The sequence below is a fragment of the Patella vulgata genome, chromosome 2, assembly GCF_932274485.2.
Source record: "Patella vulgata chromosome 2, xgPatVulg1.2, whole genome shotgun sequence".
Taxonomy (NCBI): domain Eukaryota; kingdom Metazoa; phylum Mollusca; class Gastropoda; family Patellidae; genus Patella; species Patella vulgata.
Genome location: NC_065880.2, coordinates 51,263,975 through 51,284,905, shown reverse-complemented (window position 1 = coordinate 51,284,905; position 20,931 = coordinate 51,263,975). Strand labels below are relative to the sequence as shown.

At 34.0% G+C, this 20,931-nt stretch overlaps 1 protein-coding gene across 1 annotated transcript in view; it reads right to left on the bottom strand.

Annotated features, from left to right (window-relative positions):
- LOC126810873 (COP9 signalosome complex subunit 1) overlaps positions 1-20,931 on the bottom strand; it is a 252,236-nt gene that overhangs the window by 230,378 nt on the left and 927 nt on the right. The gene's annotated exons all lie outside the window — the stretch shown is intronic.

The window sequence follows — 20,931 nt, the reverse complement described above, 5'->3', positions numbered from 1 at the left end:
AAGAAATAAAGATATTTAGTTTAGCAGATTTGAAGATAGTTCAACTGCAACACGCACAATGGTAACATCCAGCTGGCAAAATTTGGAAATGATACATGGACCTCTGTATTTATGCCAGCCCTACATACTATACAAAAAATATCAAATTTGATTCAATGATAATAGGGTTCATATAGAAATTTGTTATATAGCTATATCACCACATATTCTTCCAATATTTATCTTTTTAAAAATGTATGACTAACACTACATTTTTTTAAAATTCAGAAAATTATTTGTGATTTGTATTACAGTGAGATTGAATGATAAGAATTATTACTACACCCTCAGTACATATATACTGGTAGCGGAAACCAGATAACAAAAATATCACTGATATGATTAACGATATTTTGATGATTTTCAGAAATATAATTGGTAATAAATCAAAAATTGATGATTACAATTATATTATCTGGCAAGTAAACTAACAACAAAGTAATTATTTTGATTTGTTTCAATAAAACCACACTGTGTAAACTGATTTGTTCCCAGAATACCATTTTGTTTGGTTTTTACATCAACAATGTAAATGATTGAAAGGAAGCCGGAGAAATATTGACAAGGACATGTGTAACTATTTTATTATAAAAAACTGAGTGAATTTTTGAATTCAATGTTTTTCTTACACAAAGAATAAAATTCCTCAAAAACATTGACCAACAGATCCCATTCCATCTAGAGGTCAAAGACAATAATTGTACATATAAATGACGTCCGAGTTTCAATAAGGTTCTTTCTTACAGCTAGCTGAACAATCCCAGCATTCTAGAAAGAAAAATCAGTAACAGTAACTCTGCAAAATGTCATTGTGTGACTCTGAATTACATTAGGGTTCATCCTTGGGACTATCCAAACGGTCCCAACAAATAGTCCAGTCAATTTATGAAAAAAAGGGGGCAACTCCCAAAAAATTGCAGGAAAAGGTTTTTTGATGGTTTTTGGTAGCGTTGGGTGTACTGAATGATATCCTAAAAGTTTACCAAAGTTGGAGTACTGGAAAGTTCCAAATTTTGAGGGTAAAGTTCAGGTCTTTAAGCCATTTTCCATTAAAAGGTACAACTTCTGACAAACACAAAGTACTCAATTTTTGAGAGAAACACATGAAACGGACGCCTTGCATTAGGTTGTCAGGGTCAAACTTTTTTATGGCATGCTTTTCATTCTTGTTGGGTGTTCTCTTGAGCCATTTTCGGGTATTTCATTACCCCAGACAGGGGCGGATCCAGGGGGGGTTCTGACGCTTCCGGAACACCCTCGAGATTTTTCGGTGCCCTTTTTTCCCGAACGGACTTCCATACACCCGCAGATATTTGGGCCGGCGAGTGGCGACGCCGCGCGGTGAATGAAGACGTCAACGTCATACAATATGGCGACCCCCTTGCTAGACGGCAAGATGAAAATTTTTCGGTAGTTTTTGTTCCTATTTGCATCTAAAATGCCGCGACACGATCGTATCAAGAGGAAAAGGGAGGAAGATAAAATTGCTGCAGCCGCTCAGTGTGCCAAAATCAGCTGTTTCTTTCGGTAAGTGTAAAATTTTACTGCATTTGTTGATTTTTAAGGTGAAGAGAGTAGTCTGTGCAGCAGTCGCTAGATATTTACTATCATCAATGTACAATTAAAAGAGCATTTACACACTTCAAGCTTAGTGATTTGGAGGGCACATTAAGGACTAAAATAGGGCACTGTTACGTGAAAATCATGGGTCTAAGGGGCACATTTTTTGCCGAATCGATATAAAATAGGGGCATCTTTACATCAAAGGGGCACTTTTTGTACCTAAATGATTAAAAAGGGCATTTTAATGTGATACCCTTGAATGAGGAGGGCACATTCAACGCCAAGTCGATATACAGAGGGCATTTTAAATTTTTAGCCTCTGTCCATGACATATTCCTGCCAAACAGATAAAAGGTCTCAATGTTTTGTTTTCAGTCCAATAATTCATTGGACAGTATTTTGCATTTTAAGTAAAATAAAAATTGAAAAATTCCATTAATTTATTTTGTTTAAACTTACAATATTTCTTTCTCATGGTATGTGGAATGTTGTTGCAATGCTGTATTATAAATCTAGTTTTATGCCTCTAAAACCCACCAGAGTGGCTAAGAATGGTCTGAAATTTAAAAAAATTTCCCCAGACCCCCCGCTAGCGCGCGCCTACGACGCCCGCCGGTCATGGATACTGTATTAGACGAAAATGGGGTGCCCTTATTTTTTTGGAACCCCCTCCAGCTAGAGCCCTGGATCCGCCCCTGCCAGAAACTTTCTGCCCTGAATCCAAATTTTTAAAGGGGCATAACTCTGCACAGTTTTATCATAAAATAGAAATTTTTATATCTAAATTAATGTTTGTGGGGCCATTATTTCATTTGAAGATATGCCCAGTGGTGTTAAGTGGTTTCTTATACCATTTGCAAGGAATCCCCTACCCCAAAACATGTTGACGCGAACCCAAATTTAGGTATATTCATAAGTCTGCTCTAAGACATCACTTACTGGCATATTTGGTATGTACATATCTGGAGTCCCTACACCCAAAAACCTGATGTCCTGGAAGATAAGTGAAGCAAGACACGAAATAGATGTGCAAAAAATTATTGACCAATTGTTCTTCATAGAATGAAGCGTGATGCCGTCTATATGATTTCTAAGACACTTGAGGTTTTTTTTCATTAACTGAGTAACTTTTGCTATAACACTGAGTCTCCCGGTAGAACATAGATCGTATTGCCTATTGCAGTTTTATTCAAGTTGACATGTCATATTATGATAGTTTTTGATTTTGTTATTATTTTTTTGTGAATCTTAGAGGCAGTGGTTGAAAAGGAGAAAATTTGGAAAATTTGAGTCAATATCTTGGATTTTGAAATCATTGCTGGGAGCAAATTCTTGTGAATGAGAGGATCAGGAATGGCAGTCAATGGGACAGAATCTCTGGATCTGCCTATACAGTCTGTCGCCCCACGACCCACTCACTAGTGGTAAAACTAACTGGGGGATTCACTATAACCGTAAATATGATAGTGATAAGCTAGTACAAGACCATAGAGAAGTGGAAGAATGATGACATTATGGAATCGAGGGCCATAGGCATTAAAGAATATCAGATAGTGAGTGATAAGATGGTATAAGACCATAGAGGAGTGGAGGAATGATGACATTATGGAATCGAGCGCCGTAGGCCTTAACAATGAGAGCATTGCAGTTGCTGCAATATACATCCACATTCTTGCTTTGATTCATATGGTATTTTTTAAAATAAAGAAGGTTAGGCGTTGGTTTGTTTTGCCATATTTACAGACTAAATATGGACATGCACTAAAATAAATAGTTGCTATTCTTACAGTATAAGGAATAAATATGCCAAGTTCCAAGATGATCCATTCAGATTCAGAATTCCAGCCTGTAGACAAAAAATGCAAAAATCTGGCATGGACCAATATAAGTAGGTACAACCCTATGATGGATTCAACTGAATTGGATCCAAATATGTTAATTGAAACCTGAAGATTTTTTACAGACACAAAAATATCAACAAAAAGTGGGTGCGGCACCACCCAAGGTGGGGTGGGGGTGTGGAGGGCGGACCATGCACCAAAATCAATAGTTTCTGTCCTTGGGGTATCAGGAATAAGTATACTAAGTTCCAAGATAATTCATTCAGAATTATGGCCTTCAGACACTAAACACAAAAAAATGGGCATGGCTCTGCGCCAGGGGTCAGGACATGCACCAAAATCAATAGGTGATGCCCTTAGGTTATAAGAATTACGTATGCCAAGTTTGAAGATGATCCATTCAGAATTGCGTCCAGTATACTATAAACTAAAAAATTGGGCGTAGCTCTGCCCCTAGGAGTCGGGACATGCACCAAAATCAATAATTGTGGCCTGTAGGCAAGACACAGACACGCAAAGAAAAAATTGGTGTGGCTCAGCCCCCGGGGGTCGAGCATTCACCAAAAACAATAGGATCATCCTTAGGGTATAAGGAATAGGTATGCAAAGTTTCAAAAGGATCTGTAAAGAATTGTGGCCTGTAGGCGACACAAAGACACACACAAAAATTGGGCATGGCCCTGTCCTCGGAGATGTTGGGCATACACCAAAAATAATAGAGGTCATCCTTAGGGTATAAGGAATAAGTATAGTATGAAAAGTTTTCATTACGATCCATTAAAAAATGCGGCCTTTAGGTGACACACAGACACACAAGAGAAAATGGGCATGGCTCAGACCCCGCGGGTCTGGCATTCACCAAAAACAATAGGATCATCCTTAGAGTACAAGGAATAGGTATGTAAAGTTTCAAAAGAATCTGTAAAGAATTGTGGCCTGTAGGCAACACAAAAACACACACAAAAATTGGGCGTGGCTCTGTCCTAGGGTGTCAGGCATGCACCAAAAATAATAGATGTCATCCTTAGGTTATAAGGAATAAGTATGAAAAGCTTTCAAGACGATCCATTAAAAATTGTGGCCTGTAGGCGACACACAGACACCAAAAACAATAGGGCTAATCCTTATGGTATAAGGAATAAGTAGGCGACGGCATAATACGTCCACATTATGAATGTGGACGTATAACAATTCAGACAGCGACGTATAATAACAGAACTTCATAAAATCATAAACTGACTGGACTAAAAATTGAAAAATAAACCTCAATAATAGCTACCTAGAGAGTATTTACAAGAATTGTGGATGGATGGACAAACAATATGCTCCCATACCAACTGGCAGTGTACAAAAAAACATATTTTGACAACATAGCTGAGGGTTAAAATTTATAAATATCTGAGATCTCCTCATAAACATTCACAACATAAAGTCACAGAAGAACGTCTGTGTCACAATTATATATCAACATTAAAAGTGGTCAAATAAAAAGTTGTCTCTACACTACAATTATATGGCATTATTACAAGTTATAGTTTTATTATAATTGTTCACTTACTGATGTAATCAGACAATTATCATTATAATCACTTTCTGTCTTTGTGGTCATTACATGATGATATAATGCCAAATAATGGACCTATTAAACATGGGATCAACATCTAGTAGAGGTTATCTATCATTTAATCAAACATTTCTCAAGAACATCCTTTCTCAACAGTGAAACAAATTTGTTTAGTGTGAAGCTTGCATAAAATCTTCAAAGGTGAAAAGTCTTTGATAACATCTGAGAAGACAAAAATACAAGACAGCATGTCCTACTTTTTGCTACACAAAAAACTCATGTTGAAAAGTATATTCTAACCCAAACCACCAAACAAATATTTTCAAAATGTATTTCTTGGTATTCAAATTCAGGCAGTATAGGAACAAGAGCTTGCAACAGGAAAACCACCTTCTATTGGAACCGCTGCTGTCAAACAGGAGAAGTTTAAGGTGTTAGAATGTCATTGTGAAAGAATCATAGCAAGTTTATTCATTAACATTGGATAAATAAAGCGTCAAAAACAAATAATTAAATCAACAAATTGTGTTCAAAGTCTAATTTATCCAATGCAAGGTTTCATAAGCTCTCTTGGATATGAGTATAGTAAGACTTAATTCTTAATGGGTCTACATGTTACATCTGGTTTGATAAAGTTTAGTTATGTGGCCCTATATCTCAATCTGATTAAAATACAGACCTGACTGGTTATAGTAAAAGATCGTGTCAGAGGTCGTACGAACGGCTTTTGATCCTATGACGCCAGACTTTGATTAATCAATCAGCATTGACATTTCTAGTGGTTTACCCACAGTTCTGTGCATCGCACACCAAGAAGTCGCTGTAACAGAAAGTTTCATTGGCTAATCCCTCACGCCATCCAGAACGCAGGTTATATAACAACTCGTCCAGATCCTAGTGTAGTACAGGCCAATAAAATGAAATTTTGAATTATAAAAAACGAAACGAAATAGGACCTGTGTTTTAATCAGATTGCCCTATATCTCTACAAGGAAATGGATAACTTTGAATCAAGATGCAATTTGTCAATTATTCTGCCATGATTTTAATGAAACTTGGTAGGTGGCTTTAAGAATGAATGGATGCCAATACTTAATGTCCTGCTGCCATTTCCCAAATCTCTAAATCTCTGATGTCTTCTTGTGGTTTTTTATAACCTCTCCTATCAAATAACAAATAGATAGGTTTCTATAAAATATTGGATCTTTCTATAAGATGAATAATATTCTAAAACATTAAACAAGATAAATTTGGTAGACACATTACTGGTAAATCTGAATTCATATTTTCTTTGTCTTGTAAATCTTGATGTACAAAGAAAATAATACCAACAGCAGTATATTTCCTTAATAAAAAGTGACTTTTGTGTAGCCTATGATGAATGTTTGCCTTTATTAAATGTGAAATAAAATGTAAACTTTAATGACTTTATTATATGATTGGATATATTGTATACTGGATACTAATCAGTCATGATTAGGTTTCATAACAATTTTCTTGTCTACTTTAATTCCTCCACAAATTCCAAATATATCATTTATAATTCCTTACTTAAATCATCTAATGTATATAAACCCACCCAAAGAATGAATTATATTCAGAAATAGAAAAATATATATTTGCTATTTGGTAGGAGATGTTATATGGCAGATTTATAGTTCCTAAATGACGTGTAATTCTTTTTTGGATCAATGATGTTATGGTATAAACTAGACATAAATTGGAGCCCACTCCCTGCTTATAGACAGTCAGTAAAGATTGAAAACTATATGGTATCGATTGGCGTTGTAAATTTCACTAGTTATATTAGTGATGAGGAGCCCGATATCAATGTTGTTAGATCTTTCATTTATCTAAAAACCCACGAGGAAAATATCAGATTCTATTTCAGTCTTGTGTTCTCTTTCCAACTAATCTTCAAATATAGATCTAACTAATGAATTAATCTTATTTCATAGAATCTTTCCCCATTTCTCATTACCATTTAAAGAATTGTAGCCATAGGCAAACTGGAGCGGGGTAAGCATCACCCTAAGCACTCAAAATAAAGTGTGCCATCTCCTGATAACGTACAATTTGGGACTTGATCAGTCCTTAAACTGACCCCTTCCTCAGCTATATCTTGACTATGTTATTGGGAATGAAGACATCCAGAAATTTTGTTTGAAGTTTGTATTCAGATACATGCACATCTTGACTAATCAAGTTATTGTGATCAATAATTATTGGTGAAATCTTTCATGGTAATTTGAAGATTAAAATTATAAAACCTTATATAAAACATGTTATGGTAACGTATTATTATATTATATGGCTTAACAAGGTTATATAACCAAAATCTGAGACAGTTTCCACTCTGAAACTAGACCATGATGTTCACTTGGACTGACATTAAGTAGTTAAATCTAGAAATAATAATAGAACTACCGATTGAAGACTCATTTAAATATAGTAATAATCTAAACCAGCTTCATTAACCAGCCCACAGAACCATTATAACGAGCGCTCTCTCTTGACGTGTAACTACTGATTATGAAGCACAAATCCAACCTACTCTAGTCTGCTTAGTGCAACTGTTTCTTAATGAGACAATAATACCTACTTTTTGTCACCATCAAGCATGGAATCAAAACCAGATTAATACATATAACATTATTATGTAATGTAATATACAGACAGTTTTAAATGGTGTTAATCATCCAATCAACTCTATAATTACGCCATTTTTGGACTAACATTGTAAAATTTTCATTTCAATAATTCACATGCAGGCTGGAGGCTTGCATACAAGGAGAAAACCCATGAGCAGGCCTTGTGACCCACAATGAACACAAGTCCACTTGGCCACCCCCTTGAGTACAGAAAGGTTTCTAATTGGTTCAAAATAGTACCTGTCTGTTTCTGGAGGCCTATTAGGAAATACAGTATGGTATAATTAGTGCCAGTATTAAAAGGTCGATTAATAGTGTAAACTGTACGTAATGGCAATGAAAGACATGACCACTTGAGCCTTTCTGAAACTAAAATGTAAGGCCACTATTTTTTTTTCAAGAAAGATAGGAGGATACTTAATGGACTTAATGGCCATACCAAAGGGTGAAATTATGTCTATCATGCTATCAAACAATTGTATATACTTTTCAAAGTATTGCTTATGATTTCATTCCAAACATTTGTGACAATATAGCTGATATTAAAATAAATCATTTACAAATCTTGAGACAAAATGGCAATGGAGCTATAATTAAACCCTGCAACATTTAAATAAATGCCTCTTAAGGGCAGTTTCCTTAAATGATATTACCTTATATTTATTACAAAACGCCCTTGAACCACTGGCATTTATTCAGAAACTGAAGATGATTTTTAGAAGGAGAGAGTGGGAGTTTTGTGGCCTAATATTTATACTGTTACTGGTAAGAAAATAAACTTTGGTAATATTTGTAGACAAAATATTAAGCATGAAAATCGATAATAATTCTTGTGTCAAATAAATGTAGAATAAATACTCTACACATAATAGGTGATGAATTATTCACAAACCATTACAATCAACAAACATTTCAAAGACAGTTAAGATTGATTTCTTCTTTCCAAGTTCTTCTTTTACTGCATACGTCTGTGATAATGTATATTGTTTAACAAGGATATACATCATAATTAGAAATATTGACCATATTACTAGTCAGGTTTCCTATAGCTGAAAGACTGGAATTTGCTGGCTTTATTCATGTGCACATACCATGATATATAGACTGTAGAAGAGGTTATAAATAGGCATTTTTGGAACCGAAATAGCACCAAACTGTAGGAAAATTATTAAAAATTGAAATCAATAAACTTAGTAAAAAAAAATATTTTAATTAATTTGTAAGGAATAATTTTACCATGAGCTCAGTATGGTTATGATATCACTGGCATGCTCAATCTACCATTTAAAATTTCTTATGCTTATTTCTAATAAAGCGAACCACTGTCTTTTGAGAGAAAAACGTAACATTGTAGACGGGTATCTTGTATCTAACCAAACTGACCAATCTATAAATAAAGTACACCTGATCTTATGTCTGCCTGACACTTTTTATCTATTTACCTGTTTGAACTGACTTAATGTTACCTGATAATGGTCTCAACATGCAAACTAGGGTTTATATCCAAACATAACAAATTGTTTCTGTTCAGATCTCATTACGATGTCATGAAATAATAATTTACTACAAGATTTTCACATGCAATGTCAAAGAGATCTGTGTTCTAATCAATAGACTTTACCTGATAATGGTAGTAATGCCAATAACATTAATGCCAATATTACCAGAGTCTATCTTTGATATATTTTTTATGTCTTCATCAAGTATACTTTAAGCCATTTGCTTATCAGAAAATCCCTTTGTAAGTGAATGGAATAGTTGCATCTTTATGTACTTTGTTACAATTCATCTAACACAGATTTCTGAACTGATTTTAGATATCACCAGTATTTGATCCCTCCTACAAATTTATCAATTTCAGTAATCTGATCTAATTTCCTCTGTAAAAGCCATGTTGATCTTCATTATAAATCCTGATTCTTCCAACAAAATAATAATCCAATTGTTAATACTTTTTAGATCACATGTAGCATGTTAATATCCTGTCCAAATTCAAGGATAAAAAGCGTAACAAATTCTATTAAATAATTAATGATAGCTTGTTTTATTAATCATGGAATCTTATAATAGTCACAGTTTAGAAGAAGTTTATAATATAAGAACTCAATTATTTATCATTAGCTAAGAGAGTTAAAGAGCAGGAATGGATTGATCTGTTGTGTTATTTCGACTATTGAAAATTAAATTTGTAATTTAGGCAGTATTTTGCATTCTTGAATGAAATAGAATTGGTCATATCTCGCTTTAATTTACGAATATAGAGATTCCATTTTCACAAGAAATTAACACATACATTTAACCCAACTGACAGTTTCATTTCTCTTCAAATCAAAGAGATTCTTTCCCTTTAGAAGTTCAGATTTGAAATATTAACCTATGATGGAACAGATATAAAATCATACTTAGTCAGTTAGTCTAGTTCAATTAAACTGCAAGTGGTACAGTTCAAGAGCACTGAACAATCACTGTCTATATTCAGAGGGTCCAACAAATTGATAATCTACATGTATGCAATGCATTGTTCTAAACAAAATAACAGAAAGAATTTATAGTTATCACCCCGGAATCATTCATCTTTAATTCCCAAAGATATTGGACATTCTGAGTAATGGTGTCATAGAAAGAAGACAAAAATAGGAGAAAACTTATATAGGCCTTGGCCTGTTGTTCAATCCAAGTCAGTTTATTAAATAAAATATTGTTTAAACTAGGAACATAAACCATAATTATTTAATATCCTGTGATTGTACTTGAAATGTTTTTTTTTTCAGAAAATAAATCTTGTAATAGTTGTCTATCTGAACAATTATAGAGGTTTATAAAATCATGATGAGTTGACTTGATGCATGGAAGGATTTACAATATTCTTTTATTAGAACATTCATGGCATGTTTAAATCTTTTTGGAATGTCATGTCTGTAGCTATTGCACCATTGCGTATTTTATTAACAGCAGATTTCCATATTAACAGGGAACAAAACTGCCATTTAAGACTGGAAACTATTAAGAGCATCTCCTTCTTTACAAAGAAAATCAAGTTAGGAGTTATATAAAGTTGTATGTTTGCATTCTTTATAAGGTCATTCATGTTCTTTCGACATTGTCATGTGCATATTTATTGGCTCAAATCCACCAAATGCTAAAATGATTCCAAGTGCACAAATGTAGAGAAATAAAGAATGCATGGATATGGTCAATAAAGCATGTAATATCAATTTTATCTTAGTGTAACACCTAATAATATTGGTAAAATTGCATTTTCTAAAGCAATTAAAAGTAAGTGGTCTGATTTCAAATTTTAAACATGCAATCTACAGATACGAAACAATCAATAATATGGCTATTGAAGGGAAACAAAAGATGACAGCCCTAGATTGGTATTAATCCATCAAATAAGAATGGACACCATTCTCACATTAGACGAGGGTTACAAAGATCACCTTATTTCAAGACTGGGTCAGTCACACTAGAAAATATCTCTGATTAAAATTACAGAGATGTGTCAGTAATGAATAGTGTTATGGTACAATTTAATGCTGTATGCTGATATCAATTCAACAGATTCCATACTTCTACCATTACAAGTGGTCTGCTTGTCAAATTCAAAACACACTAAATTCTTTTAAATGATAATCAACCCTAACCTTCACCTTTTCAATAACATAACGATTCACTATAAAATATTTAAGACATGGTATAAGAAAATTAGCAATATCCATTAGTAGACTGAGGGAAACACGGGATTTTTGCAATAAGGATTAGTAGGCCTAATGCATACCATAGTTTTGCCTAAATCTAAAGGAATAACCATTACAAAGTCAGCTACTTAGTGTAATTTATTACATAATACATTAAAACAGTTTTTTAAATTCTTATTTTCATTCCATACAAAAAAAACAACCCTAAAATGTCTCACAAAAAGATGTAAGGAATAGAATTGTGTGTTGACACACCACCACCAATAAGTAAAGAACTACATGTACTGTGTATACCTAAACGTATTTATGTTACCATCAAAGCTTTGAATGCTGGGAATCAGCTACAAGAGTTGTATACAAGAAATTTAGCAAATGGATTGGAAGAATTATGGATGTACAGTGGTCACAGCAATAAAATGTAATTATTTATATTAACAGTCACTCAGCCTACCTTTAGACATTTCTGATGAAGTTCTTTCATTTCAATAATGTTTCAACATTAGCTCTATTTAAAATAATAGGAGCATGTAAGAACATTTGCTCATGTGACAGCCTTATCCATGTTGGTTATCTGTAAGCAGTCATCTTTGACACTGTAACAAAAATAAGTTAAAGTAAAAAAGATGGTTTCCAGGCAACGAAAATTACGCCCACAGCAGCTAAGTCATCCGGGGAGTCAACAGGGGTTGTCGCTTTTGCCAGAAATGAAAACATTTACAACACACTAAAATATGATTACGAGTTACAACCCCTTTGGCTTTTAGTTCTGCCCTATTCTAACATTTAGCATACAAAACATTTAATATCAAATGCCATAATCATCAGAAATTGTTGAAAATTGATAGGTGTCTTCGAGGCATGACCTTAAAAACTGTACAAATATAAAGTCAATTGGATATTAAATTTAGCCTTAAGTGATCAAGGGCCATAACTCTGGCTGTAATTATCAGAAATCGTTGAAAATCAATAGGCTTTTTTGTCTCATAACCTTAAACACAGTGTATAAATTTAAATTCAATCGGACATAAACTTTAGCCTCCACAAGATTTTCTAGAGTGGTCAAGGGCCATAACTCCAGCAGTAATTATCAGAAATGGTTGAAAATCAATAGGCTTCTTCGTCTCATGACCTTAAACACAGTGTATAAATTTAAAGCCAATTGGACGGACATAAACGTTAGCATCTAGAGCGTCCACAAGATTTTCTAGAGTGGTCAAGGGCCATAACTCAGGCAGTAATTATCAGAAATGGTTGAAAATCAATCGACCTATTCGTCTCATGACCTTAAACACTGTGTATAAATTTAAAGTCAATTGGATATTAACTTTTGCCTCTAGAGCGTCCACAAGCAATTGTGGACACGGGGGCCCAATATACGACCACATTTCAGTGTGGGCGTATAAAAAGTAAAATCAAATCAGTAACATACTGAAAATGATTGCACAGCTTTTGTAAAATGATAGTAATAAGTCTTGTTGATTTTTATGTCTGTATTAATGTTCAGCATTACAATCATACCAAAAATCCCATTTCCAGCTGTATTATGTCTCGCGTACATCCAAATGACTAGACACTGTTTGTATCAGTTCACTAAGATTGCCTTAATTGGAGCTAAAAGTTTGTATGTCAGTTCATTAAGATTGTCTCAGGGAAACATACCCATGAAACCTCCAACAAACTCGCACCTTCATCATTCAAACTGAACCAGCACATTAGAATATTCCTGGCTACACCACTGATTTAATTCAAGCAATAGTAAAAATGTGTTTTATTTTATTTTATTTTTTTAATGCTTGGACAAAGTCGTTTGATATAAAACCTGGTTGGTTCAGGTGGCTGGATTATTTAATATTTCCCATAAATACAGTTTTGCTGTGATTTAGTTTGATATAAATCCAGTTTTACAGAAGCGGTATGTATATGGGAGAGCAATCTCACTATTCAATTTCTTTTGGCCATTCGCGTTGTGTCGCCATACTTTTCATTTTGGACAGCGTCATCTTTTCTGGTTGCTCCCCTATTTTTAGTAGGGCCTACTGCAATAATATACGCTTGCAAATTGTTATTTTCCGTTTTCTAATTCGACAAAATGTAAAAAATATATACATATATCAATTCCATTCAATAACAGAGTGACCTCAAATTCTTAAATTAGAAAATATTCCAATTTTTTTTCCCCCAAGGTTATTGTGAAGGTCAACAAAATGTTAGAGATCGAGATTCAACGGGAAAAGACTTTCGTCGTTTTTTTCGGCTTCCAGGTTTTCCTTACACTTAAACCACGCCCAAGCTGTAAAATTAATTATAATTGCTAATCTATAATTGAAGACGTTGCTACAATATATTGTTACCCTCAGTCATCTCTTGGATATTCCACATGTTTTGTTGGTGTAACGACATCCAATCACAAAAGCAATTGAGGAGTTAATTCCCTTGAATTGTTCAAGGATCGAAGAAATAACAGAACACAATTTTTATGAGAAAAAATCACTGTTTTTAATTGATAATGATAAGGGGATACTTGTCGAAACGCCGTACTTATATTACAAAATAAAACAATGATTGTTTCCCTTAAAAAGTGTGTTCTGGTAATGTGTTTCTCAATCGCTAAATGCCGCTTAAAGATGATGAAAGAACCGCGGGAAAATTCATACACGAAAAAAAAATAATAATGTTCTGGTGGACCCGGTTTTCATTAACATCCAAATACATAAACATCTGCATTTAATAGCGATGATTTATTCTCTCCACCAATGAATTTCTATATCAAGAGTTCTAGCCCTGGCTCTTTGGGGAGTGGGAGTTCTGTGTACATGATCTCTCTTGGTATTTTCCTGTTTTGTATTTTGAGGTCCTTAGAAAAAGTTTCAGTGACAGTCAATAATAAAATTTTAATACGTGTTTTCTGCGCAGCTCAATATATATGCATTGACTCCAAACCTACCAAGAATTCGATCAAATAACCGCAAAAGTACATTTCTTCTTTCAAGCAAAAATTAAATCAATTAAATTACAGGAATGAAAATTATTGTAGCGATGGACTTTGGTAAGATTCAAATTATTTAATGTTCAATACATTCCTATGGAAGCCTATAACTACCATTCATAATTTCTACTTTTCGCCTCTTCAAAACACGAAAGTCGAAAAGTCGAAAGTCGAAAAGTAGAAGTTACGACAAAATGTGAGGCGACAAGACGGTATATATACAAGCCAAAATCAACTCGAAAATAGGAAATTAAGAAATAACACACAGCGATAATAGCGCCCCTCGTTTTTTCCTAATTTCTTATTTTCGACTTGCATTTTGGCTTGTATACCGTCTTGTCGACTTTCGACTTCGTCATATTTTTGTATTTATTGATGTCAGTAAGGCGCCAACACGCATACCAAACCAAAATGCAACTCGAAAAAGTAGAAATTAGGAAATTAACACACCACGCTATTAGTGACTTTTCGCCTCGGAAGTTGTTGTAGTCTCAGTTTTCCAGGTCACATTTGAATACGTGCAATCAGGGCTCACGCTGTATTTCATTCTTTTCCGTCAATATGGATTATAATTATTATATAAAAAAATCTTCATATTTTTTTCCGCCAACTGGGATATTTTATCTGCCACAAATGTCTGATAAAAAAAACACACCTTAGGCTACAACAATTTAATTTATTATATAGGCCTATTATAAAACAAATTTCCCGTACCGATATATACATGTACAATATACAACAACATACATGGGGATTGGGTGGTCTAGTGGTTTAAAACGTGCGAGTGAAATCACAAGGTCTGACATTGATTCAAGTGGTGTGGTTTCGATTCGCTTGTCCAGCCTTGTGGGTTTTCTCCGGATACCCCAGCTTCTATCCACTGCTAAAGACCCCCCTACGTGCAAACGAATTATTGAAATGATTTAGTTTGCAACGAGTGGATGTTAAGCCAGCCTGGTGGTCGGGTGTTCGATCCCTGCATTTCAATAATTCGTTTGCACGTAGGGGTCTTTAGCAGTGGATAGAAGCTGGGGTATCCGGAGAAAACCCACAAGGCTGGACAAGCGAATCGAAACCACACCACTTGAATCAATGTCAGACCTTGTGATTTCAAGCGCACGTGTTAAACCACAAGACCACCCAATCCCCATGTATGTTGTAGTATATTGTATATATCGGTACGGGAAATTTGTTTTATAATAGGCCTATATAATAAATTAAATTGTTGTAGCCTAAGGTGTGGTTTTTTTTTATCAGACATTTGTGGCAGATAAAATATCCCAGTTGGCGGAAAAAAAATATGAAGATTTTTTTTATATAATAATTATTATCCATATTGACGGAAAAGAATGAAATACAGCGTGAGCCCTGATTGCACGTATTCAAATGCGACCTGGAAAACTGAGACTACAACAACTTCCTAGGCGAAAAGTCGCTAATAGCGTGGTGTGTTAATTTCCTAATCTACTTTTCGAGTTGCATTTTGGTTTGGTATGCGTGTTGGCGCCTTCTTACTGACATCAATAAATACAAAAATATGACGAAGTCGAAAGTCGACAAAACGGTATACAAGCCAAAATGCAAGTCGAAAATAAGAAATTAGGAAAAAACGAGGGGCGCTATTATCGCTGTGTGTTATTTCTTAATTTCCTATTTTCGAGTTGATTTTGGCTTGTATAGCGTGTTGTCGCCTCACATTTTGTCGTAACTTCGACTTTTCGACTTTCGTGTTTTGAAGAGACGAAAAGTAGAAATTATGAATGGTAGTTATACTTATAGGCTTCCATACATTCCCCTTATCTCTAAATGTAATTTGTAGGTCCTAATATAGGCTAGATGATTGTTTGTCTGCAATGTTCAGATTATCCAAAAACATTTTCCAACTTTGCAATGCTCCTTATCACCTTGGACAGGGCTGAGGGCAGTTAATTTAATGAGATTAACACGTCAATAGAAATGAATTAACGCGTTAACACTATGTGACGTCATATTCGAATCGGCTGGAAAATGAAAGGGCCTAATTAATTCATGACATTTTATCTTTCAGAAACCACATTGTTTCCAGTCTCCCACTCAGAATCAAGGGTCAAGGTCGAAGGCACCAAATTCGATTTTTTAAAAAACGTTTTCCCGTCAAAATGCCACCTAAATCCTAGAATAAAAATTATGATCAAGAATAAGTTGTTTTTCTACTCACTGAAATGAGTTTAATATGAAAATGGCCATGATTTAGGAGCTTTGATTACTAACATAATTAACGCGTTAACTTAAAATTTTGTAGGAATTTTGAAACTCTCAGTTCTAACCTCGGAAGTTTTTCATTTTCCGATTTAGTTTTAATTCTAGACATTTAATTTTCTCTCTCCTTTACCACAAAATTAGGTTGTCAACACCAACAGAAAATCGTGTCGCTAACCATGCCTTTTGTATATTAAATTTTTTTTTGGTTTTTTTTTGCAATTTAAACATTTATATAATTTACAATTGTAATTTTAAATGATGTATATTTAAGTGTTTTTGTTTGTAATTAAATTCTTTATATATTTGTGCACATCTATGTATATTTTTGTACAATAATTTCTTTATATTATTTAAATATTTAATGAATAGCGTTAGGAAAAAAAATGTTTATATTTTCTATAAAATACATACTTGTCTCTCACACAATACATGTAAGTAACAGGGCATGAACACGAACTTCTCTGATATTATGGACTTTGTTATTTTGTATAAACAAATAGTAGCATGGAAAATAGTAGAATTTAGATGAAAAACAGCTGACTCAAATCTTACGGAAGTGGAGATCATTGAAAAACATTTGAACCTGATCAGACGTATATACTTGATTTTAACAACTGATGTATTATTAATTAACTTTATTAACCAAGGGAACAACACCAGTACGTTGAACTAATAATACAGGCTTTCATGAAATCCCAAGGAAACATATTGATTCTATACCACCTGTATCTCAGCCATAGACGCAAGACTTAAAATGAATAGATGCGGTTCGTTTAACTTGAATGTAGATATTATATATCCATGTTGTATATATAGGACCTTTCGGTTGAATCATATAGAAATATCTTATTTCATAGTTTTACATATTTGTCGACATTAAGGTGTACGTATTGTTCCATTTAGCCTATGCATTTTCTTGTTTCACTTGACTAAACAAAACATTTTGTAGGAATGTATTCTTTTATAGATTGAACAAAAAGCTGATAAATGTTGAGATATGTGGAACAGGCTCGAGGCGATTTGTAACAAATCTAAGGCACGATATATATTTGATACACTGTTAAAATTATATGTATATTTACAGTTATAAGTATAGTAAAAATACAGTGCAGGATTTGTCAAATCACATGGTTTGTTAACTTACATTTTAAATGATGTCGATGCATATGAATACAAGGCTTATGTAAAATTACATCAAATTTAATGTAGTAATACAACCACATGTTAGTTTACATTATATGAGCTGTATATTAACAGAATTGCCGTTTGAAGTATTATTTTTACAGAAAATTGTAAATTTACTGTCAAATAGTGGTCACATCGGTTATTCCCCCTTTGACCATATATCGAATTTTTTGTGCAAAATATTGACTGTTCTGGCAGTCACTTTAGTCAATTTTAGAGAAATAGGCTATTCAAAATCTGAATGCACCAAACTGGCTAATAAAGACATGCATATGCCACACATTGAGTTGTGTGGGGAATTTTGCTTGAACGGTGTCATGCCACCTACTCTTCCATTGTAAGGAGCAGACACGTAGCCCATTAAACCCAATTTCTTTATTGTCTGCGATATCACCTCGGTGGAAGCGGACGTAAAATACAACTAACTCACACAATTTCTTTACATTATCGAATGTTGTGTTACGCGCTCGGCTGAAAGTTCCGTAAAACTTTCTGTGTTCGCCAGGATAGAACCTAGGACTAATTAGCCAAGTGGGGACAAACACATTCCTTTTAGTAATGTTACCTTGGCAAATTACATAATATATAATTCTACTATAGTTATGAGGTATTAATACATATACTCTGTCAAAATATACAATATTATTTTGTATTAAATGTTATTGTACAAATTTATGTAAATTAAAATCATAATTTTACATGTACTCCATTTACAGATATGTAATTTTACCTTGGATGTTAATAGTTAGAGGTAATAGATACATTACAGACTGTGAAATAACATGCAATGTTAAAATTAAGTTATAACGATGGCAATATTTCTGCCAGTTAAAAATACATAATAATGTATAATAATTTTAACAGTGTACAAGTTGAGCATCAAAACAACATGATAATTTCATTGGGAATGGGGCGCAAATACCCAAAGGAGTCGGACAAACTCTAAAGCAAATGCGTCTCCTTCACTGGGCCCCTTCAATGTATGTCTACCCGTGGAATAACATGTACATTATTTGTATCTGTTAAATTTGTGCGGTTTATATATTAGATTAAGTTTGGGATATCAAGTATTACGAGGTTATCCAAATTACCGGTAAATGCGCTAATTTCTTGAGTCATCTTCATTTGACACGTGGCCTATTTAAACAAAGGCAGCTTAAAATGATCTACGGCATGATACGGCATTTTAAATTCACTCTAAAATATTCCAATCATAAATGTTTAATCTATACCAATGAAAGACGATAATTCGGTGATTATGATCCGGCCAGTCACGTGGTAATTGGACCGTCAATAGACGCTTGTCCAATTGCCGTGTGTATTGATAGTGCGATATTGTACATACGGTGAAATATTGTATAGATAATGTATATCCTATGTGTAGTGCCTGTGACGTCACCAGCCAATCAACCGGATTAAGGTCGTAATTGAAAAATCGAAAAGCGTTTTGGCGTGTCGGATACTTAAACGTTAACAGCGGACTTAATTTTAATTAGATTGGTGTGAACTTGCCGTAAAGTTGATATAGTGACCATGGGCTATACATACATGCAATTTAGATTTTTGATCTTATGTGGTCTTTAAGCACGGCGACAGTCCAAAAAGAAGTAAAGAAAAAATAGTTTTTTTACACACTGGTTGACTGCATTTCTCTACTCCCATAAATAATAGGCAATATCTCCTGTACACCAGACCTATCTACGAACACGACCCCAAACTCCCGTCTCGTGGACATAAAAGAACGCCGATTTAGTTGACATAGTCGAAACCACCCTGGACTTGAAAATCAAAGGAAGCCTAAGACTGGAGGAATAAAAAAAAGTCTGCGTTATAAGTTTTTAGCAATATGGTCATTCTTTGATGTCTTGGATTTCCAACGCTTAAATAATCAATCAGAAATACCGATTTTGACACCATCCGCAGTATAAGTCGCCAATAGCCTTTTAAATAAATTCAACATCCGTGTGTAGCTTAAACGCTTATTATTTTTTTCCCCAGCACTGTAACCCGTCTGACATTTATTAAAGGGGCATTATGTAAGATTTAGTTAAAGAGTTGACCGTTCCCGTTATAATATTTTAAAAATAGATAATGCAAAGTGAATATATTGAAAATTTTATTCATGTTATTTTTTTTAATGCGAAGTTATCAATGGTAGTATTTTTGACAAGATGTGTGCATTTATCGTAACCACCGTACTGGTTATTTCGAGTCTAGCCTCGCTTTTCCATTTTTAAATTAAATCATTAAATGGCAGAACGATTATAATCGACTTAAAATCGGGCATCCGATGGCATCCAGAGTTGATTATGGTCATGTGTTATTAAATGTCTAATTAATAATTTATATAACATTTAAGGTCCAAAGAAAGACTTGCAATTTAATGTAGTAAAAATGAAGTTTTCGGTTATTGCATGAAAATTTGCCCATTTTGATACAGAGATCAAATTTGTAAAGGGCACAGCAAAGTTCCAAGATCAGTCGGTTTTATTTGTCTCAAGAAAAATAGAAAGATAATAATATGTTTCATGAAAGAAAGATCACATATTCGAATTTGAATAAGTTCTGCACTCCTGAGAAACCAACTAAATGCGAGGAGACACTCAGCAATAGTTATCTGTCTTAAAAGCACATCTCTCAATTAAGAAATGATCAAACATGAAAGTCAGATGTTCCACTGTGATAAGATGGGTTTTTTTCTTTATTGGTTTACCCTATTTAAGCTTACCAACTTCAAGGCCATTTTGACCCAACGCAGGAAAGCTGTGTGTTCGTCAGAAAATGGCCATTCTTGGCAAGTGACAACCGACCTTGAAAAATCCCGAAGTGTCTTCGAAAGCGGTTTCAATGAATTGTAGCACAGTCATAGTCATGTTGCTGTGTCCAGATTCGTAAAAGTTACTGGACATTTTGACTCAAGTACATCGTTTAAGAACAATAATGGTTGGTATTTGACATTGGGTGATTGTTATGTGCATGATACATAGAATGGAAACAGCTGTAGAGGTATTATAATAAACCTATATTACATCTATCAACAGTGCAGCTTTTGTCGATGTTATCTACATTTTTTTTTCTTCTGGCAATATACTGAAGTTGTTTGGCATAGTCACGACTGTACATATAACATAACCTGTACCGATTGCCAGTTCGTAAACCACAT